Raw genomic sequence first — 23,785 nt, forward strand, 5'->3', positions numbered from 1 at the left:
GACACCCATTTAAAAGACAAGGCTTATTCCACTCTTGTCTTGAAGTCATTAGAAAAGCAGCCGATTTCATTGACAGTAATTATGATCGAAGTTTCCTTGTAGCGAAAAAATATTGAGGTGCAGTCGATTATCGTAGCCTTTTTGCAAAATATTGGCTGAGCTTGAATCTGTTTTTAACAATCAGCATAAAGAGCTTCACATCTTTTTGTGATTGAGTTGAAACGATCCTCTCATTGACCAGGGCCTTGCCTTATTTTCAAGGACTTTGCTCGAAACGTCTGCTGCCAGTTTTGCTGGCTGATTTTTGATTTTGTTTTGCTATCCAAGTCGTTTTTTGTGGTTTTTGAAGCTTTTTTTTTAAAAACTAAGAAATTAAGAACTTCAAGAAAACTGTAATACGCGAATTAGTGTTTTGGAAAGTGTCATTACTTTTTGATGGACCCCAAGTTTTGTCTCTACAGATAGCAGCTGAAACTTTATTTTTTTTTTCAGATGAATGTATGCCATTTTTAAAAATAATGTGAGAAAAAGTTTCAATCATTAACGGTTCGCAAATTTTCATAAAACTTTCAAGTGCATCGTGCTGGGGGTGCTGTTAAGGTGTTTTTAGGAAGTTTATGTCTTGACTTCAAGCATGAATGCTCAGCACCTTTTCGTTTTCAAAGGGGGGTTTTTTCAAAACAAACAAAAGACATATTTTTTTAAAATTCTAAAATTTATGCTTTCGAATCTTTCTTTCGCTGATATCTTGGTTTTTCTTGCTATATTTTTCATGATGATTCCAATGTATGAAAAGTTCAATAATTCAAAATCTAAAACCTAGGATTCACAGGAAACCGAATCTCGTTGTTTGACTCCAAAGGGTTGCAGATGTGGCCTCCATATTTTAATGCACGGAATTTTTCGGTTATCGCAGATCTGGTCGTTCATCGATTTGGTCATCCATCCTTCAATTCAACTGTTTATCTCACCAATGACTTAAAGTGTAAGGTAAGTACTGGAAATCGAACAAACAAAGATAAAATTTGCAGCGCTTTTGTGCTTTTGTGCTTTTTAATAAACTTTTGTGCTTTTCATTTCCAAGATGGTCATTTCAAAAAAGCCATTGGGAGAGCCAAAAGAACGTAAAGAAATTCTGTTACCGGAAGAAAATTTCTGTTGGAAACAAAACTTTTTGCAACGTCAAAGTTTTTACAAGAAACTAAGTTAAAGACGATGAAACTTTAATTTGTAAAACCTACTCACATAATATTCCACAATTTTAGTTCTTGGCCTTCATTTTAAAATTAATTCAACCACTGTTCCCCTTTGAAGCAATCAAAATAAAAACTGTTTGTACTTTTAAAATTGATATAAAACTTAATCTAAGTTTGTGTTGAATTTTCTGAGTCAATTTTGATGTAGACTTGTACGTTTTTGATACAGATTTGAAAAAACTTTTCAGTCTTCACCTACTGTCTACTTTCTTTTCGGTTAATCGAGTAGTTTATTACTTCCCTAGTATGTATTGCCTCTAGCTTTACCAGTTTAGTTTAGTTGCTCGACCTATATAAAAGTTCCTAACTAACATCTCCGCTATTTCTCTCAAACCCGCCTTACTGAAACTACAGGCCTGCAATTGAGTCAGTTCTTCTTTTTTGTTCTTTATTTCTGGTGGTCAAATGCCAAACAGTATGGCCAGCATAGGACACCCACTAAAAGACAATGTTAATACCACTCTTTTCTTGAAGTCAATAAAAAAGCAGCCGATTTTATTGACAGCAATCATGATCGAAGTTTGCTGGTAGCGAAAAAAGTTTGAAATTCAGTCGATTATTGTAGCCTTTTTGCAAAATATAAGCGGAGCTTAAATCTGTTTTCAACAATCAGCATAGAGAGCTTCATATGTTTTTGTGATTGAGTTAAAAAGATCCTCTCATTGACCAGGGCTCTGCCTTTTTCTCAGTAATTTTGCTCAAAGCGTCTGCTGACAATTTTGCTGGCTAATTTTTGATTTACTGATTTGTCAAACGTTGCACTCATTTGTTTCATGGCTACATCATTTGGCTCCCAACTAGATGATTCCCCAACACGCGATGCGCAGTGCCGTGGATAATCATACGCTCGTATTGAACTGAGCCTCAGCTACTGTAGATCAGCAAGCTCCTATATTACAGTTTAATCTAGGTATCACTGCTTGAATAAACCAGTTGCCAATAATCTTCTGAACTCGCAACTTATTTGTGTTCAAATCAAGAAGCCGCAGTAAAATGTGAACTTGGATGAAGAGAATTGTTGGCGTCAAAAACACAATATGGCTCAAATTTGACTGTTCTAACAGAGCCATCTAGACTTCCGAGGAAATGTTTTTTATTTGAGAATATCCTTTTCATTGTTCTTAATGCGGTAGTAGCTTTTATAATACGAGCTAATCTCGGTTAGCAATCACGATTATCATCCAATATTTTCTGAAACTAAGACACTGACATTTTCGGTTTTTCTCTATTTCAACCCCTTTTCAAAATACAATATTTTAGTGCTACAACATAAGCACAAGTTATTCATGTGTTCCAATGGTTGTGTATCTGTCCGAGCAGTTTTTGTAGATCAGAGAACAAACTCACGCTCGTTCGGTCGTTGTTCATAGTTCTACAAGAATTATCGCGCCGAGTGCGCCCACTGCTAGAAGATCAATTTATACATACCATGAATCATTACACATGCAATATACCTTGATGGCAATCCTATTCGAAAGAAACTCATTGTTGATATTTGATCTTTGAGTTTAAGGAGGAGACTCCTGACTGTATAGCTTCTGTAAGCAAATGCAATTGCTTCCTTCAGTAAAACAACCAAGTAAAAACTTTTCAAGATTTTTTGAAACATTGGTACGGACCTTCAGCAGTCTTTTTAGCTGTTTTTCTGGTATCCTTTGCGTTTGTTTCACATTTTATTTTAAAAAATTTATTATGATTCTCATACGAGCCAACCGGAAATGATAAAATTGATCTTAGGGGGTTTTAGCTTATGTGTTTTAGTTAAGCAAAAAAAACCAAATGGGTTGACTCATGTTAGAATTTAGTTTATCACTGATCTTGTTAGTTTCTTCCTCAACTTTCACTCGCACCTCATCAGTGGTTGTTTTCGTTTCAAATTTTAAGCAGAGTGCAACAAAGGTTTTAAAGGTTTTAAATGAACTTTTGTGCTTTTCATTTCTTAGAGGGTCATTTCAAAAAAACCATTGGGAGAGCCAAGAGAACGTAAGAAAATCTATTACCTGTGAAAGTTTTTGTTAGAAGCAAAACTTTTTTCAACGTCAAGGTTTTTACAAGAAACTAAGCTAAAGACGATAAAACATTAGTTTATAAAATTATTCACATAATAATCAACAAATTCAGTTCTTGGCCTTCATTTTAAAATTTATTTAATCAACGTTACCCTTTGAAGTTAACCATTCAAATAAAAATTATTTTTTCTTTTGAAATTAATTAAATTGTTATCTAAATTTGTATTGAATTTTCTGTGTCAATTCTGATGTAGACTTGTACGTTTTTGATACAGACTTGATGACATTTTTCAGTGTCTTCATCTTCTGTCTAAGTTCTTTTCGGTTTATCTTTTCCCTAGTATGTTTTGCCTCTAGGTTTACCAGTTTAGTTTAGTTGCTCGACCTATATAAATGTTCCTAACTAACATCTGCGCTATTTCTCTCAAACCCGCCATACTGAAACTACAGGCCTGCAATTGAATCAGTTCTTTTATGCTCTTTATTTCTGGTGGTCAAATGCCAAACAGTATGGCCAGCATAAGACACCCACTAAAATTATTCTTAATGTTCTTAAAACATTAATTTGTAAAAACTATTCACATAATATTGAACAACTTTAGTTCTTGGCCTTCGTTTAAAAATTTATTCAATCACCATTGCCCTCAAGGTCAGCAAACCGTAATGCTGTTGTAGAGCTGAAGTTGATCCCTGTTGCTAACAACCAATCGAATTCAGTAATAGAGTACAGTTCTCTTAGTGACAATCTCGCGCCGTTCAGCATTCTCATCGCATCAGCTGTAAATCTTACTGTTTGAATTTTCAGCTTCAATAAATCTTGCACCAGGGGACGGTATGGGTCTTGACCACATCAGGCAATTTTTATTTTGCTGTCGCTCTTTCCTGCTTGTACTCGTCGTCGTTTCAGATCTGGAGGTGCCTGCGATCGCACCCGTCGTTTGATTGACTGGTACCAATCTTCGTCGGGGATGGATGGTCCTCCTCACTGGTACTTAACCCAGTTGATCCAACACGTCTGACCTCTGTTTTTGCTCACTCGAGCTCCGCATCACTCGCGGAACGGCTGGGACTGATCCCAAGCGCGTCGCCAGATTAGGAGGCAAAAAGTCTTAGTGCTCCAGTTTCAAATAGTCCAACTTCTAACTCATCCAGTGGTTCCTGGAAGACACGGTTCACCCAGCCTTGTCCTTCTATACTGGCGATGTGTATTCCATCCGAAGTAAGCCCGGCCTGATCCAGAGCCCTCAGCTCATGCTCCATGTCCGTTAAGATCTTTCGTCCAGCATTGAGACTTGCCAGATTACGAAATATGTTGTTCCACTTCATGGCTCTTTCATTGAGCCTTCTACCTGTGGATGACTGCATTCTTGTGCTCATGGGTATGATGCAAACAGTCAGTACCGCGCACTGAGACTTTTGCCATCTTGTGGTAAACAAGAATACAAGCATGGCCTCCCATTGGGCTTCTTCTTCTGAGTCCAAGCTTCTGGACACGTTGTTTGTGCCTACTAGAATCATTAAGTTCACAATTCTGCCTGGACTCATCAACTCCACCATCCGATACAGCTGTGCTACTGAGGCACCTCCGAATGCCATCACCGTAGTGATCCATGAGGTTCTCAAGTTTTGCAAAACTCCCACTAAACTATCGCCCAATATCAAATGAGACGTTCCAAGGGGTGGTTGCTGCATGTTAAACGCTGGACTCCAGATTGATTGATTGAAACATGCTCGCTTGTCCGTATCTGGGACTCCCGTGAAGCTATTCTTAATCTGATTATCCTACTGTATGTCAAACACGCGCAAAACTTTCTTCAATCGCATCTCCCTTAAATTCCTGTCGGAGGTTTTTGAGGTTTTTGATATTTTCACTACGTGAGCAGCTCCTGTTTTCTTCATTAATTCTGAGTAGGGCTCTACTCTGCCGGTATCATCATTTTTCCATAGGGCGCAGTCACCACGGAACGTGGACATTCCTGATGGCCACAAGTCGGCCAGCGGCTTCCACCAGCTGCTGCATGGTTTTTTCCACGACTGGATTACCCAGGGTGTCACTTGGAGCCGGGATTGGCACTCTACCGGGTGCTGTTGGGACTTGCACTTCTGTCGTCTGAAATAGTTCGCGAGGCGTCAGAAGCTCCGTCGGGGATTGCCCACAAGGAACACTCCCTTTGGGTGATGATGTTTCTATTGTCGTTATTCCTAGTCGTTCCAATCGCTCCTGAAATTCCTGCCTTCAGCGTTCTATCTCCTCTCTTTATTTCTTATTGCAATCCTCAAACAGTCTAATCAACATATCTCTATCTTCTAGTTCTGATCAAGGTTTTTCTCACTTGGTCCAGCTCTTCTTTCGTTTCGTTCAGATCTTCCATCGTCTCATTCGGCTGCACTTTTTTTCCACTCTGGGTCTCTTGGCAGGCACCGCAACTTTCAACTGTGAGCTAGAGGAGGCAGCCTCGCTACAAATTTCTTGGTGTAAAGCCCGATGCCTACTCCTCAGACCGTGCCTAGGCCTGGCTACGAGAGGCAACTATCCAGGCTGGTACGTCCTTGTGGCTGGTACGCCTAACCCATACCAACGATAAAGCTCGTCTATGAGTGGCCCTAGGTAAGCCTCGGCCAAATCCATCAGTATGTCGAAATTGTTCTATTCATTTATTGAATTTGATAATTTGATTTTGCAAAGTTCGAAGAATAAATTGATCAATCAGGATCTAGAAAGAGGGTCACGACTATCACATTTGTCAAAATTGCCCCAATTTCAATTTTTCAAACAGATTTAAAAACAATCAGATAAAAAGATTTTGATCTTAAGATATATTAAAAATCAATTCAGTCTAAACTCTTGAAATTTTGATCTAAGAGTGGACAGTCCACCTTTTGGATATATTCCTAAAGTTTTAGTTTGAGCATTCGTGGTCACTAGCCCTTCCAATCCCAAGATCCAAATAACATGTTTTCCGGTATCTATAACATGCTTTCCGGTATTGGAAAAGATCAAATGTATCATACAACTCCCGAGGATGCAGTCGTCCTCGGTTTGGGTCGTACACTGGGAGCGAGAGTTCTTTCACTCCCCTCTCCACTAAGAAGTATCTTGATCTCGTCAGGAACAGAACCAAATCTTTGGGATCCACGTGCTGCTTTTCCGTCGCCCTCGTCACCAAGAAGCAGAACTATTTTTCTGGTATTTGCGAAGCAGCCGTTGGCAAAGCTATTACACCTCCTATTCCTGTTCTTTGCTTCCACAAAAACGCTCTGTTTCTGTTTTCTCTCTCAAGGTCTGCTGATAACGCTGTTGTAAAACTCATGTCCTAGGGGATAGCTATCCCACGCGTCTTATCTGTAACTATAAAATCGCCATCTGCTGCTGTTAAGTTACTTGTTTGTTCATTTGGCAAATTAAAATATGACTCTATTACTCTCCCTATGTCTGGTTCCTTAGGGCCTTCATCTGTTTCCGCCTCTAGATCGTCTGTTTTGTCTTGCAATTTATAAAATTTTTGTTAATAATTTTTCGGTGTGGGTAACCTACCTCCACCCTCATGACGAAAATATCCATCGACGTTCTCGTCGATCGCATATCGGATATTAAGTTAAGATTGGACTCAAGAATGAGCAATTGCCCTTCCTGGGCTGCGTCGTGAATCGTGAAACTGGTTTCCTTTGGATCCGATGTCATTTCGTTCGACCACTGCAAGACGCTCAGGCTCGTTAATTCTTGTTCGTACGACTGCTGCAGCTTGTCTTCAAATTCACTTCAGGTGTAGACCAATGATCGATCCATTCCTTGTCTTGATCATCGATAAAGTCTGTTTTACGTGACGCGGGTATCTCCTCTAGACCTATTAGGTCTTCCACTATCTTTTTTCAGGTCTAAATTGTCCACTACGAAGTAGTCTCCATCAGGATTATATGGCTTTGTCTTGCCTGAATTGAAAAGGGTAGATCCGATTCAGTGTTCTGAGGAACCTCAATCTGCCAGGATTTTCTCAGTCCCCTTCCGCAGAGGGTAAAGTTTCCAGATACTGCGGCGGACTTGTTCCTTCTTCCAGTGCCTCATTCCCATCGTTCTTTTCACTACGTGAGCAGCCGCGTTATCAAATTACTCAGGTCCATCCTTGGGTAATTTCCCTCCTCGATGTCTTCAGGTATACACCAGTTCTCTGTGGATGGGTTTTGTGTCTTAACATTTTCAAAGTGCGCAGCCTGGCCTGTTTTTAGTCTGTAGAAAGGTCTCTCCTGATGCACGGTCCCCACCACTTCTTCAAGAGTTTCTTTGTTCCCTTCGGTGGTATAAAGTTCTGAGAAACCTACAAGTAGTCTCGTACCGGGTAAGTTTTTGCACCAGCTGTCATCTTGTCAAACCTTTTCCTCTGCCTCACCTGAGCTTGTTGCGTATTGCGTCTTCATAATTCGTTCAGCTCTTGCTGTCGTCTGACTACATCCCTGACAAAGACTTGTGGCAATCTTTTCGCTCCTTCGTTCTCTGGATAAAAGAAATTCAAAGGCAAAGACTTTTCATCTCCAGTCAACATCATGTGCGGACTAATTTCTGTGGTGTAATGCTGCGTACTGTTATATGCTCCCATCACTTGTGGCAGATAACTATCCCAATCAGTCATATATCGTAACAATACACCCTCAACATCGACACCAGAGTCCGATTTTGTCTTTCCACTTAGCCGCTCCCTTGTAAGTTCTCCTACAAAAGCTTCCATTGTGCGATTGGAATGTCATTGGACATCCATGTCTTGTTATTCATGTGTTGATCAGATGATCGCATGTCTCTTCGACTAAAGCAGTTATTCAAGGTACGGCCTCTGCATACTTGCTAAATTGATTGATCATCACTACAACCTGATTGTAGCCCTTGTCTGTCATATATATCTTCTGTTGATCGATATGCACGACCTCATTGAACTCTGATGAGTCGATCGACTGCAATGGATATCGTTATTTCCAAGGATCTTTTACCTGTTGGTATGACAGACATGCTGTCACCCACTGGTTGCGTGCCTTATTCATTCCAGGCCATTCGAAGAGTTTCAATATCCTCTAGTATACTTTATCGATTCCTTGGTGGCCTATATGATCATGTGATCTGAAGAAAAGTTCCGTTTGTAGAGTTGCGGCAACACTATTGCGTTGTATTTGTACAGGACCTTGTTCTCCTCTCTCCTTCTGCAAGCCACGATCCCATCCTTGTCAGATATAAACTCCCTTCTTTCTGCATATAGTATTGTCTCAAGAATCGGTAACTATCCTTTTTCAGATCTCCCTTTTCTGGTGCTCCATTTTCTAGCAACTTTTTCAAGTTACTTGTCGTGTGGTCATTTCTTTGCGCTCTTAGTAAAACCGAAAGTCTGTATCTTGCCTCGAAGTATGTCTTCATCACCCTCAAGTGACTGTTTAGCTCATCGGGCACATGCGCGTCATCTTCTATCTTAACACACCAAATCTTTCCAATGAGTCTGTATCTTGTTTGAACGGTTGAAGGTCAGTCCTGACTGCCTCTTTCTGCGGTAAAAGTCTCATCGAACGTTTTACTACCGCCATCAGCTCCAGGTCATCAGCCGCGTTATCAAAGATTTTCTCACACGGGAACAGGTGGCGATCACTATCAGGGTCTTGATACACTTCCTTGCCAAATCTCGCAACAGCAAGGTGTGGTATCAAGGTGTGGTATCAAGGTGTGGTTCCAACAGCAAGGTGTGGTATGCCAAACCTGACAATTCTGATCCCGTTCTTGTCTGAGTAGGTGTAAATCTCTGATTCCCTCGAGGTATTATCGAGAGATGAGTTTATGGTGGTACATTCTTCCACGGCAGCTGATGTGCTCAATCTGCTCATCCATTTAAACTCCCCGGAAAAAAACGTTGTCCGCCTGGTCTCGTCCATCCACGTGTCCACTTTCTTCAACATCCGTCTCCCCGGAAAATTTTTCTTGTTCCCGGTTTTTCATTCGACTTCTATCAATTCTTGATCGGGCTCCTCAAAGGCGACAGTCTTCTTCTGAGTCCAGATCTCTCGTTCTTTTTCCTTGTATGATGTTCTCATCAAAACGCTTTGAGGAATCGATGACACTAGTTGCTGAACTACTGTCCAACCATCGCTTTCGTTTTCTTTATGCTGGCGTCGTGATGGTTTTTTTCGTACCTTCTCACTGACTGTCAGCGATGTCATGGCTGCTGCCCATTCAGAAACATCTTTGGTCACTTCTCTTTCTATCATTTTATCCAGCAATCAGAGGCTGTTTATGTTCATACGAGAGACAGAGTTCCAGTTGAACCAGGTTTGAACGTAGCCAGAGATCCAAGGGCACCGAGTTCGTTTTTGATAAGATCTTAAGTTCTGCCGCTTTCTCCACTGGTAAGTCATGGTGTCCCGGAATTGGATGTCCTGACATATCCAACCATCTCGTCAAGGGTAGTAATTTATAACTCTCTTGTCCAAAAACGAGAATCCTCTCTTGATTTCTGCCTGATTGGCCGGCTTTTGCTTCAATCTTTAATAAAATTTAATTTTCTTACTGAGGCTGTCAGCATTTTGATGTTTGTCACGCTTACTGTAGTGGATTATCGTTTGGCAGCCATCCAACTTGACTATCCAAAGACCAATATAACTATGGTCCTTTGAGTACGTCTTCACCCAGGATAGGGCTCGGTTATCCACGCGCAACTTAAAGGGAGCGCTCACCAAGTATGAGTGGTACTTCTCCACAAACGTGAAAACCGCCATTTTTTCTGTTTTTGAAGCATAGCATTTCATTTCAGTGTTGCTCAACACCTTACTGCCAAATGCAATGGGATGGAAAACTGTCCTCCTATTCCATTCTTGCTCCTGATGCATTTTTCCCGAAGCATCAGTGTCGAGAACGTACATACTTTTCTCTGTGGGCATGCCTAGCACTGGCGCATCGCAAAGTTCCCGCTTTATATTCTCGAAGGCTTCCTGAGCTCTTTCATTCCATTCGAACTCCTTCCCTTTGTTGCGCATCAGATGGTGCATCGGGTAAACTTTATCTGCGTATACTTTTATGAAATCTCGATAGTAACTCGCAAATCCTAGGATCCTCATTAGCTATGTGCCCGTCCTGGCGGCCTACCGTCCGGCCTCACGCCATACCTGTCTATCTTTCTTCCCGGGTACTTCATTGAGTTCTTAAGGATCTCACATTTCGACGATTTGCATTTCAAGCCAGCTCTCTTCTTAGTCGAAGACCTCATCGAGTCTGTCAAAGTGGTCTGCCAAGGTGGGTGTCGCCATCACTACGTCATCCACGTAGCACATCACGAGATTCACGTACTTCTTCGTTATGCTGGTCAAAGCCTCAGCCATCAGTCTTTGAAAGTTCGCCGTGGAGTTGCACAAGCCAAAAGGCATCTTCTTACAAGCCCAATTCACATGCGAATCCAGTTTTTTCTCTGTCCTTCTTTCGCAGAGGAATCTGCCAGAAGGCAAAACCCAGGTCCACTGTGGTGAAAAATTTGACATCGCCAAGTTTCCGGAGGCTCTCGTCTATGCGTGGTATTGGGTATGCGTCCCTGATGATCACCGCGTTCAGGTGTCGCAGCAGAATCTTAGCTGTCATCCTTTCTTTTTGGCCTTGACAACCCCAAAAGCCCAAGCTGACATAGAGGGTTCTCCTAAGTCGTATTTGAGCAGCATTTCTATTTCAGCTCGGCACGCCTCCGATTTATGAGGTGTCATGCGCCTCGCTCCCTCCCTGTGGGTAATGGCGCCTTCATCTAGTTCAATTTCAAGCTCGACAAAATTAAAACAACCAAAATCCGACATATATTTTGAAAAAACGTCTGAGTTTAGATTTAAAACCACCGTTAGCAACGCAAACTCTCCTTCACCTATCCTACCTTTTCAATGCTCTTTCTCTGGCAAAACTGGTTTGTCAGACTCTAATTCAAATGGCGAGTGGCGCTCCGGAAAACTCGAGCAGCTCGAAAGCCCTCAATCCTTTCGAATCTTATTGAAAAATTTTTGTTAAAAATTTCAAGTCATTAATCCATTTAGATCTTGATTTGAATGAGTTTGACAGTCTTTAACTCGATGCTTCTTCGGGTTTGTCGTTTCTTCATAGTCCGTCCTCATTGGTAAAGCGTCCGCCCTCATTGGTAAGGCTCGCACAGCCCTCGATTCAGTGCGTGGCTCTCCTTGTCCCACATAATCAGCGTAAATATCCAGATGCACCATGGTAAACTCCGAAGGTTCACTTAGATTCCTGATTACCTGGTGTCCCGCCACCGAGATTATTGACTGCATCTTGCTTCCTTGTGGCACATCCCGAATGTCTGTCCGGGCTTGGTGCTTTCGTTTCTTCTACCAATGCTTCAAAGGCGTTGAGCTGCTCTTGAGTTCTCTCGTTTTCGATTTCGAACTTGACTTTTTGTTCTATATCCCTCGTTGCCAATTCCTACTCGTTTTTGTTCAGAGCACTTCTTGGAGCCTTGTAAAAGTCTATATTATAGTCGTTAGCTGCTGTTCCAGGCTCTGGTTCACTGTTTTCTTCTTGCACGGCTTGCGTTTTCTTTGTAGCCAGTTTATGCGGTTTTTTCCTCCGTTCTTCCACCTCGCTGATCGAGCGTGTCTTGCTGGCTTTGACGCCTGATAAAGTTTACTCATGCCTTGGGTGCTTGATAACCGCCACAGCATCCCACAATTGTGGGCAAACTGACTTAAAATGACCCTCCAAGTTGCAAAACAAACACCTGGGACCAAACTTTTAGTTAATCCTCTCATGAAATCTTCATGATCGACTAAAACCTATTCCTCCATGCCCTGCTTGTAGGTTGGTCTCGCTGATACAAGATAGTCTGTCAAACTGCAGTTTGCACAAGAGCGTCTCTTGTCCATGACGTCCCTAGGTTGTACCAGTTGTTCCCCTGGTTTGCAGTTTCCTTGTTCAAACTGTCATAATTGTTTTTTATAGTAACCTGATCTCATAGGAAGCTTCAGCAACAGATATTCTTTGGATTTCGGTCGCAGTTTCTCGGTGTAGGTGTATTGGTTAAAAGAGGTGCAGAGTGCGTTGCTAACATTGTCCTAAGTTCATCGTTCTTCTATGAGTTTTGAGGCCACTGCCAAGTTGATCCTGCTATTTGACTCGTTAGTTGGTATACGCCTACTAAGCATTTCTAAGTCATCTAAGAAATTGTCTATTGTTTCGTCTTCACCTTGCCTTTGTTTCTCGAAGCGTATCATCGCCTGATGCCCTTGCACTCCTGATCCAAATTGATTCAACAGAATTTCGAAGTTTTTCTCGGCTGTGTGTCCTGCTGGTATTGCTTTTTGGCCATCACGCAATTCAGTGGTGTCCCTTCCAAGTTGCTGGTGAGCGCACTGCAAATTTGTCTTTCTGTCAATTCTTCTTGCTCAAACTGCAGCTTCATAATCTCTATCCAGGTATCTATGCAGTCGTCAGGATCATCCATATAGCATCTTGTTTCTTGCTGCGCTCACTGGTCCTAGACAACCTCGTGAGGAAAGCTTCCAAGGACCTGTCCAGCAGTTCAATCTGTTGTTAATATCTGTTGTTTAAGGCTCCGGAGTTTCCCTACTGTTCGAATCGCTGGACCGATATCTTCCTTGATTCGAGTGGTTCCAGTTTGTGGAATCACTTCTCCCGGTGGCATTTTCGTCTCGCATCGGTCGTTCGTTCGAGGCTGGTCTGTTACCAGTAGAACTTCCTCTGAGGTTCGTTGGATCCTTCGGCCTGTTGTTCCCGGTGACATTGCTGGATGAGTTACCCCTTCCTCTTGTGAATCCATAGGTCCTTCTCCTGTCTGGATGTTCGTTGAAGTTCACTCTCGGCTCTCTGCTAGCCCCTATCGAGTGTGTTTCTCTATTCCTAGACCCGACCCTGTTTCCCAGGAGACCAAGCAGCCTGTACATGCTAGCCTGAGTGCGTCTTTCCAACATTGCATCTATCCTTGTGTGGAGAGTCCCATGAGACTGCTGTTGCTGACTTCGTAGTTGCTCCAGATCACCTGACAATCGTCTCTCTCTTTCCTCAGCCTCCCTCGTTGTTAGCCACGTTTTCATCCGTTCTTTCAATTTAAGCGTTTTTCGCTTCTACTGACTTCCGGTCTGCTGCAGTTAATTTCTTACCGCAGGCTTTCTCTCTCAACATGAATTTTTTTCTAGTTCACTTATTCTTATTGACATCTGCTCACTCTGTTCACCCATGTTATCCACAAACCTGGTCAAGGCCTCTTCCATTGATGCTCCGTTGTCCACCAAAGAAGTCACTAGTGGTGGCGTCACCCTATTGGTTCCAGGCAATTTAGTGCTGGTTGAAACTCGAGTTTTACCCCTCTGTCTCGATGTCTCTTCATTATCCGCCTGTAGTTCCACTGGCGCGGTCCTTGACCCTGTGGATCTTGTCGTTCCGGATCGCATGTCCGAGTTGTTCAGTGTCATGAACTCTCTTGAATGTAGTTTTCCACCAATAGTCTTGTTTATAATTCTGGCTGCACCAAACCAATCGGAATAGCCATTCTCCATGTTTGTAAATGTCTCAATTTCACGGGTCGAACTGTTCAGGTTCACTTGAGACCCATAGTCATCGATTTTCCCATTTTCTTCTTCCTCTTCCTGGGTGTCTACTTCATCACCTGTTACGCTCCAATTGTAAATTGAAGGAAGTTTCACAAGGTGTTCTTGACTCTTTTCGAAAACTAGGATGACGTTGCCGCTTTCTCTGTCACCCATGCATAATGGTATTATCAGTAGGTGAACCTGCTGCTGCTGCTGGATTCTCAGTCGAGATGTCGGACAGTTCCGACATCTCCTCTCGATCAAGAGTCCCGTTCGAAGTGGCGAAATCGTGGCCTTGTTCTACGGGAGTAGATTCACTCGTCAACCTCCTATCACCATCTGCTTCCGTTCCTACTTACTGCTCACCCACGCGAGTCGCTCGCTACCGTATCCATTGTCTGACAACTGATATAAATAACACAACACGATAATGTCCAATAGTTTTAACTAACAAGTGACCCCCATTCTTACTATGTTATCACAGTACAGCTTGTATACAATTTAAGCACCACAATTGATTGTTGACTATTGGATAAAAAGCTAGCACAGACTGATGCTGTCAATATATTTAGGAGATAGTGTAGTCAGTACCCAACCGAGAACAATTATTAAGGATATAAGACTTAAATTTAAATATAATAAAAACAAAGTATGTGTATTGCAATTGCTCTGTGGCAATTTAGTAGTCAAATTAGTTTCTAAACAAAAGCTTTCCCTGTTTAGTGTCGCACTAAACAGCCATACTGAAGGCAGTTTTTCTCTCAATTGGGCGATTATTGCACCCACCGAGCTCTGTGTTACCTATCTATCTTCGGAATGCTCGAGCTAGACCTACTTAAACTCTCAAGGCGACAACTCTTCAAAACAAACAATCTGGATTTCAATCCAAATAAATCAGTGTCGAGATCTCTTGTCGGTGATACCTAGAGTCGCGAATCTCCGGGTTTAGACCTGTTTTGGTTTTGCTATGGTATTTTCAGTTTTTATTTAAAGGCAAGTTACCAGTGCACTCACTGGTTTCCGGTCTTTCTAGGTCTGCCCATTTCCTAATAGCTCAATAATATTTACTATGTATATTGTTTCCGTTTAGGTGCGTGTTAGGATCCCTACTATTGCGTTTGTAGAAAAAACATCTATTTCTCCAACTCCTCCGGATCGGCGTTCAGAGACCCCTCCGGATAGGCAAAAACAGGACCCCTCCGAATTGGGACCCCTCCGGATAGGCAAAAACAGGACCCCTCCGAATTGGGACCCCTTCGGATTGGCAAAAACAGGACCCCACGGAATTGGGACTCATCCGTTTTGGTAAATTATGACCTGTCCGGAGTAGCAAAAACAGGAACCCTCCGAATTGTGACCCTTCCGGATTGGCAAAAACAGGACCCCTCCAAACTGGACATCTCCGGATTGGCAAAATATGAAACTTTCGGATTGTTAAAAAATGATATCCCAGACCCTTCCGGTTACGGTCTCAGAGCCTATTACGCAAAATCAACTAACTTGGAAGGGTTTGTTCTGGCTTCAGGCCCATCCAAATTGAAGCTAAGCTGCATATTTAAGAGTTTTCTTTAACTGTGAGACTCGACTGTCTTTTTCTAGGTTCCTAAACACTTTCCTATTGTCGAGAACAACGTAAATGTGCTTTATTAGACCTGCTATCTTTTGGTAGGGGTATAAAGGCTTTCCCAAAAATTTTTTACAAAATGTGAAGGGTCTACCTCCAAGAAACGGTAGTCTTGCTAAAAATTATCTAAAAAAACTAATATGCCTACTTTCTTCAAAAAACAATTAGCTTTTGCTTAAACCTACTTAATTTTTGTTCTAATGGTACCAAGATGAACTGGGTCGGTCCAGTTGTTCCAAAGTTATAAAGCAAAACGTCTTTTATGATAACTCAAAAAAACTTCAAACTTATATATTCCGCACAACTTTTTCCGCAATTCTTGTCTATTGACCTAAGAAATGTTGATCCGAGCTCAAAAGTCTTAGACTTTTCTAGTTCAATGCAAACAATCCAATCTAAAACATTTCAGTTGAAAAAATTTGTCAAAAACAATGCTACTTGAGCCCTCTGGATTGATGGATCCACTAAATCAAAAAGTTAAGTTCGATTTCACTGGGGCCAAGAAGTTTGTTGACAAACTGGTTTTAAAACCTGTCAATTCAATCGTGTATGCTGTCTGATCAATATTTTTATCGCCATAACTCAAAAATTTTTAAAAAAATTTCTTATTTTGTGGCGTTTCGTTTTTTCAAAAATCACGAATGTTCGGAATTCGGCATCCAATTAGTTCCAACCACGTCCGAACTAAGACTAACCGGTTCCACTAGTTGTATTAGTGCAGTTACGGTGTACCCCATTTACTAAGCTCTTTTTCCAATTTCAAAAAATATCGATTCTCAAAAATCGCGTTTTGTGGGGGAACACAATATGGCTGTTTTGACACTAAAAACCGATCTGTTTGCGATCTGTTTCACTGACAAATGATGTAGTAATGTTCAGACAAACAGCATGAATAGTATTACTATTAATATTACACCCCTCCGGGTCCGTTTTATATCCGAATTAAGGTTCTTAACCCGGAAATTCGCAACTCGGTGGATGGTCCCTACAGTGCAGTCATTGCCGAGTCTCCCACAGATTGATATCGTACTTTCTGTACCAAAAGGGATACAAAACGTGTCAGCGATACGCAACAGTCGATTGTTGTTGACCTTGAGACCCTTGCTACCGCTCCTTGCTCTGCTTGCCGGATCAGTCTTCCGCTCTAATCCCGAGACCCTTCCGGATTGAGCGCAAGTTAGCATTAACATTCCTAAATACTCACACAACCGTGCAGTGCAGGCACCAGAAAAGGGCAACAAATTTGATTGTAACAATCCTCCTTGATTAAACGCCTGTAACAACAATATAAACAGTTTTTGGTTTTCTTCGTTAGTTTTTTTTATATTTTTGTTTTTTCTTGGGTACTATACTACTCTTGTTTGGCGTCTTGTACCTTATTAAGTGTTTTTGGTCATATACCGCTAAGGGAACGACGAGACGGCTGATCCCACCACCAGTCACGGTACGTGAAGTTTCGGTCTCAACTGGTTAAAAAACTAAAACCAGGATTTCAGAAGGCTTCCGCGCTCCGAACCACCCTTCCGGCTCTCTGTTAAGGTTCTTGTTTAGAATACCCACTCGGCTCGGAGTGCTTGTTATTGAATCTGCAGATCATGAGGTTAGAAGAATTGCACCCAAGGAGTTATACCCAAAAGAATAACTCAGCTTCACATGCTTTTAATTGTCTCTACCAAAGCCAGTCCAATGTGTTGTCCATTGACATCGGGTCGACAAAGACGTTACTATCTTAAGCTATTGGCCAGATTGCACAATCTAATTTAATTTCAGCTAAAAATAGTGAGGTCAAGACCGGGTCTCAGTATCCCCAGACCACGAGCTAACTCCAAAAAACAGGGCTACTACATATTATCTTATCACGGTTGTTTTTGTTCAGTAGATACATGTCATCATCTCCATCGGAGATGGATTAACCCTTTCCCTCAACTCCTAGCTTCTCATTATCTGAAAACGAATTTAGATGTTATTAATTCAACTCAGGATACACCAGGAAGCTAAAAATTGTTTAAAATGAGTTCCAAGTCTCGTACCAAGACCCTTCCGGATTCTTGAATCCGCTCGAAGAGCTGTCTTGTTGTTGATCAGGAAGGGCTGTCTTGATCACTGAAGAGCTGTCCTGTTGTTTATTTTTTCGGTTTTTTCTTGGGTATTATACTACTCTTGTTTGGTGTCTTGTATATCTTTAAGTGTTTTTGGTCATATACCAAAAACACTTAAAGATCTGCAGAATTGGATCTGCAGACCCAATTCTATAGCAGAGATAGAATTGTCTATGTTGGATGTATTTTAAAGATTTTTGCACCCCCTATGGCAGAGGATTGCACTCCTCAGAAGTGCAAAAGCTATTTTTGTTTTTGTAAAGTTTGTTGTGTCTGAGTATGATTCGTTCCGTTTTTCGCTTAGAATTCTTGGGAACTACTCCGTAATGATTGTAGCTGCACAGTCGTTTTAATTCGGAATGATCTTCTACTTCGACAGTAAATCTATTTCTGCTGGTGGTCTTCTTCGCGTAAATTGTCGTTCTTTTTCCGACAAGCAAAATCGTTGTTCTGATTTTCACGCTATTTCAATATTCTTGAAAATTATAATGGTCACGTGTCTTTACTATTGAATTTTTAAAATTTCACATGTCAGATAAAACCGACCTCTCCCAATAAGACCGTTAATTCTCTGAAACAGCCAATTCTTTCACTTAACTGCTCCGGATAAAATTTCGGTTCTGCCATGCATTTTGGACCCCATTCTTTTCGAATGACACAGTATCTCAAAAAATGGAAGTTCCTAACCGTGTACTTGGGTGCTGTAAGATTACTCTGAAGGATTGCCAATTTTGCCTTCTAGTATGGGTATTAGAAAAGGTATGTGAGACGTATGTGGAATGAGACGGTATGTGCACAGGTTGGACAGGGCCGTACCAACGCTATATAAGTACATCGGAAAAATTTTATGAATAAAACAAGTCGATATTAATTCATCAAGAGAATTGTGACTTAAAATCAACCCTCCTCGATTATAGCCTATATAGAATTGCCTATGTTGGATGGTTTAAAGATTTTTGCAGCCCCTAAGGCAGAGGGTTGCACTCCTCAGAAGTGCAAAACCTATTTTAGTTTTTATAAACTTTATTGTGTCTGAGTATGATTCGTTCCGTTTTTCGCTTAGATCTGTGCTAGTTTCTGGATGGTTTTTGTAGAGCCCAGTGCTGCTCCTCCGGTACACGCAAAAAATAGTGGAACAAAGCTGCTGTGTTCCACATCCAGAATTCTACATCAGATATAGTTTTAGGGCAGGATTTAGCATGGGGGTTGAAAGTTTTTACATCGAAAAAGGTTCGGCTGAATTGGCCTCCCCAGAGTCCATTTGCCTTGATGTCAAGTTGAGCGTTATCTTCAGTAGTGGTTGTTTTGTTGTGAAAGCTTTCGCTTTCCAACGATTGATGTTTCGGCTCTAATTCAACATCTTAGCATACTTCGTCCAGGAGTGTCGCAAAGGTATCGCGAATTTCATTATGTCTTAGGTGAATGTATACACCTTTGGGAAATTGTAGAGTGTGGGTCAGTGTGAAAGGTTGTCCAATTGGGCGTGTATGTGGGGTGTTTGGTGGTTCCCATCCATATCTCAGACGTAATTCATCTTTAAACTCTTTCAACTGATTTGTTGAGGTAAAATTGTATTTTTTAAGGGTAGCACGCTTAGCCAACTCGATGCTCCTTTCTGAGGTTAAAATTGTTGTCAAACTTTTTTTCTGATGAGCAATTTTCCATGATTTTAGCCTTTTTTGAGAGTGTGTCTGTCTCTCAGTTTTGATTTTTCTATTTATCAGAGTTTGTTCCGTTTCAGCTAATTCTGGATCACTGTTTTCTAACGGATCACAAGTGGCTTGTGACCTTCATAACTTCTGTAAAGGTCCGTGTTACTGAGGAGGTCTATTACTCTCATTCTTAGTGGTAGTGCAAAAAGGTTGCGATTTTCATCGGTTATAATATTTTTACCATTAATGCTAGGAAGTACCTGCTGTCTGACGTTTTTCTCAATTTCATCCATTTTCTTAAACGCTTCCGATGCTGTTCTGGTTGAAAAGCTGAATTTGTTTTGAACTCCTTTTGTGTAGCAGGAGTACGCATTTTGCGGTGATGTTTTAGCTATTTTGGAAAGCTTTTCAGTTAGGGTAGCTGTCTTTTCAATTTCGCTTTCCATGTTCTTGTCGCATGCTGATGACGTTCCTATAACCGACCCAAGGACTTTAAAACCGTTTACCATTGAAATATTTGTGCCTTCTAATACTTTTATGGCGCTGTCATGGCAGTTTTCCTTTGCTATGAGTTGACTTCAAATTGTATCCGAAAGCCTTTCCGTGCACATCCAGGCTGTCCAGTATTGCGCGGAGACTCCTAAGATCACCTGCAGCGCTTCCATCATCTGCGTACCGTTTTTGGGTGACATTTGGTTTTTGCAGGCGCTCAATCAGTGGGATTATCCCAGCTCCATACACAGCCATTGCGTTGTCCATGAGTTGGCCAGCGCATGATGTAGTGCCGGACAAAAGATGTTTTTTACATTTTTTACAGCAAGTTCTCTATTGAGCGAGTTGAAGGCATTTTCTTCATCAATAAGAAGTATGGCGTCCGTTTCCGGTTTGTCAAACTCGTTACTCAAGCTGTTGATAGCATATTCGATTCCACACTTCTGGCCTAAGCAGAGTTGGAAAATTTTTCCAAAAATTTGCAAGGTCTCATTTTATACATTGATTGATTGTTTTGCCAATTATTCTTCTCAGAACTTCACCTATACTAATGGGCCGTACACCTGGATTTTTGTCCGGAGGTATCAGGTGATAAGGGTTGTATGCCGTTAGGTTTTCATGGGGGAGAACTTTACTTGCTATTGTATTGGATAGTTTAGCAATTGTTTTGCAAAGCTCAATGGATGTCTGGTTGAAGTGAGCTAATATCCTTCTCCATTCGCACGCATCTAGACCTGAGGGACCGTGGTTTCCGAGCATTTTTAGGGTTGTTTTATGATCTGTCTTGGCGTTTATTTTTTTCGAATAAAGAGGGGTGGTATGGCATTGTGTCTTCACTTACTTCAATTATATAGTTAGTGTTCGCTGTTTTTTTTTCAGGATACTAAGGACTGTTTTTCCTTCAATGACTTCGTTTAGGGGAAGTACTCCTTTTGTTTTCTTGTCTGAAAGGCAGCAAATGGCGGCAGATATTTTGCCTGTACTCATTAGTTTATCGAATTGCTTAACTGCCTCATTTACTTCGGACTTCTTCTGTTTCGGATGTCTAATTTGATGAGCTTTCGCTTCACTGAAAAGTTCGTCTAATAGGCCTTGCTTTCATAAAATTATGCGGTGGCTCAGAGGTTTGGAATTTGATCTGTTTGTTTCTGATTTAGTTTTGGGGAGCAACAGATGTGGATGAATCATTGCGGGTTTTATTGCGACGTTGGAATTTGGTGTTTCTTCTACTAATTACAACAGCTGCTAGTTCAGTAATTCTTTGAATTGGAAACCGGGCTTGTTCTTGCTTAGAACTATGAGCGACATTTTTATATATGTCGTTCATTTTAATGTCAAGTTCTTGGTCAAGTATCCAGGTGTTGTCAAGTATCCAGGTGTTGATGGGGGCTGTAGTGATTGCTGGGGGGCAATGGATAAGATTGTGTTGCGTTGGGCAGTAAGTTTGTTTCAGGTGTCGCCGGTGATGTTTCTTTTTGAGTTGTGATGGGGGCTGTGCTTGTTGGTCTTTTGGTGGAGTTGCGCCTTTTTGCAAAATTCTTGGGGGTGTTTTTATGCAGGAGAACCCATCGTAATAAAATTTGCTGCTCTGTAGCCCGCTACATGAGACATGGATGTAAGCTTTGCTAATGACACACCGTATGCCTCCTTTTCGGAGGTGGCGTTTGTAAATATGGCAGTGCGTTTGATCAGCCGTAGGTTGGCAGCGAGGAGGGTAAATTTTTGGTGGATTTATACAAGTTAGCTGAGCGAGCTTTAAATTGAAACTTTTTTTTACCATAAAAAGAAAAATGAATACCATATTTAAAAACATAATATCACTAAAGTTAACGTTTGGATTGGGGAAAACAATCGGATTCTTGAATGGTAAAATGTTTTAATCAGGCGAAACCAAGAGTTATTTAGAGCACCAAGTTTTCTGTTTATGAAGTGATTATTTGCAAAGAGGATGATTTTGGGGATAATAAGCACATTTGGGTTAAACTTATGAATTATCAATTTTTTTAAGAATCTCCAATCTTTAGCAAAATCTGAAACTATAGATGAGTTATCATTAAATCCGGCTACTATAGTAACACAGTTCAGTTTCTGCGGGGGGATGTGCAAGACAGTAGCGGCAAGGTCGTCTAGCTTTACACCTCTGTACGAGTAAACTGTGGCTCTGACATCTTTGGGGCTGCAGTACTTGGTCCTTTAGGTTCCTATTACCAGTTTCCTGCTCCACTTGGGTAGCGACTTCGGCCTGTACTTCGACATTCACTAAACAGCGTACAAGAGAGGCAAAACAAGAGAAAGAATAAATTGTAAATTGGATTGAGAGAAATGGATTTTAAAAACAACTATCAAAAAAGAAATGAAAGCGATTACAACCTGGTTTTTTACGTGTGGAGATTCCGGCGGTGATATCAGGGTAGAGGGGAGTAACGTGGCTTGACGAGCTTGTCTCTAAAATCCCGTACCGTGCCTTTTTCTTACAAGCATACCGTTATAAGCGTATCATATCACATGAAACTAATAAGTTTATCACAACAATTAGGCAAATTGCGTTAAAAAACAATTACAATAAGTATTTTTATACCATATACAATATTTAAGTGAAAAGAATACAATATGCATTGCAAATTCAACAAACTAAATTTATAGTCGAGTTTCCAGTTTTGAGTAACCAATATTGCATCAATTTCTTCAAGTAGATCAGGTTTAAGTCGTTAAAAGCGCATCCAGCTACACTTGAAAACTTTACCGGGAAGTTTCAGATCGAGGTTGACAGTACAAATTCCGAGCCCGTTTAATTGTCCATTTCGATCGACCTAGGATTTTTCGCACGAATTTCACTCTCATTGTCACCAGGATCAGTCCTCTCGATACACTCTTCACAAACTCCTGCAGTAAAAGCTTCTCACATACCTTCGGAAGAGCCGAAAGAAGTTCGGCCTCTGCTTGGACAAGAACTTCAGAAGAACCTTTCTCAAGCCCAGAAATCAGTTAGATGAAACAAAATGTATGTATTTAATAAGTTTATTACAACAATTAGGCTAAAACTGAGATGAAATCTAGATGAAACAAATTGTATCTAATTAATAAGTTTATCACAACATTTAGGCTAAATATGAGTACTCAAATCATTGTAGTTTTTGAGATATAAGATGTTTTTTCATTTCCTTTTTAATTTTTAAGAAAATTTTAATTTTAAAAAATTAAGAAATTCCCAACCTTGTAGCTTTGTACTGTGAAAGTACCTTCAGGAGTTTCAATATACAATTCTTGCATCCAAATGCGACTTCTCAAATGCTCTTAAATTCCGAGATGTGACGTTTGTTTTGTCTTTTTTTCAATTGTTCACATAACTTAGTTATCAAAATTTTGACAAAAATTGAAGTTCCTCTTGCTGTAGTGAGGCTCTTTCAGGTTACTCCCAGGGGTTGTGAGTTTTGCCTCCAAATAAGACTGCTCAAATCTTGGCAGTTTTTAGGAGATATAAAGTTCTTTAAGATCTCTCCAAAAAATATCAGAAAGTTTTTATTTGGACTCGAAGTTTGAAAATTCTAACTGTTTCTATGGGTGGGGGGTGTCAAAGTATTCTCAGGGTTGTCGAATGTTGCCTCAAACATGACTGCTCAAATCTATGTAGTTTTCCAAAAATGACATTTATTGTGATAAAAAAATTACATTTTAAATTTTAATTTTGATTGACTAACACTGTATTTGGACGCTGTTCACAAAGTGCTCTCAAGGTTTGCGAATCTTGTTTTTAAATTTTTAAATTGAACTGCTCCAAGTTTTGTTGCTTTCATGATATGATTTTTTTATGGTTTTTTTCCAAAAAATATCAGAAAGTTTCAACGAAGGTGTAACATTCGCCCGGATGTACATTTCGACGGAAAAGAAGCTAGGTTGTAAAACGACTGGCTAGCGTCTAAACACAGCTCTACATGCTTTTAACCGTCTCTACTAAAGCCAGCTCTTTGTGTGGTCCTTTTAACATCGGGTCGCCAAACGTAAAATTGTTACTGTTTTGGGCTTCGATCAGAACAGTCAGATAACTTAGTTAGATGCAAAAATAGTTAGCTCATGGCTGGGTCTCAGTATCCCCAGACCT

General features: G+C 40.8%; 1 protein-coding gene across 1 annotated transcript in view; it reads right to left on the bottom strand.

The window, feature by feature from the left end:
- LOC134842706 (probable ATP-dependent RNA helicase DDX10) overlaps positions 1–22,708 on the bottom strand; it is a 100,822-nt gene extending 78,114 nt beyond the window's left edge. Inside the window, exon 1 of the mRNA XM_063859162.1 lies at positions 22,693–22,708. The gene's annotated coding sequence lies outside the window, so the exon portion shown is untranslated. The remainder of the gene's footprint in view (positions 1–22,692) is intronic.
- Positions 22,709–23,785: the final 1,077 nt, after the last annotated feature.

Source organism: Symsagittifera roscoffensis, chromosome 3 (assembly GCF_963678635.1).
Source record: "Symsagittifera roscoffensis chromosome 3, txSymRosc1.1, whole genome shotgun sequence".
In the NCBI taxonomy this organism is placed as follows: Eukaryota; Metazoa; Xenacoelomorpha; order Acoela; family Convolutidae; genus Symsagittifera; species Symsagittifera roscoffensis.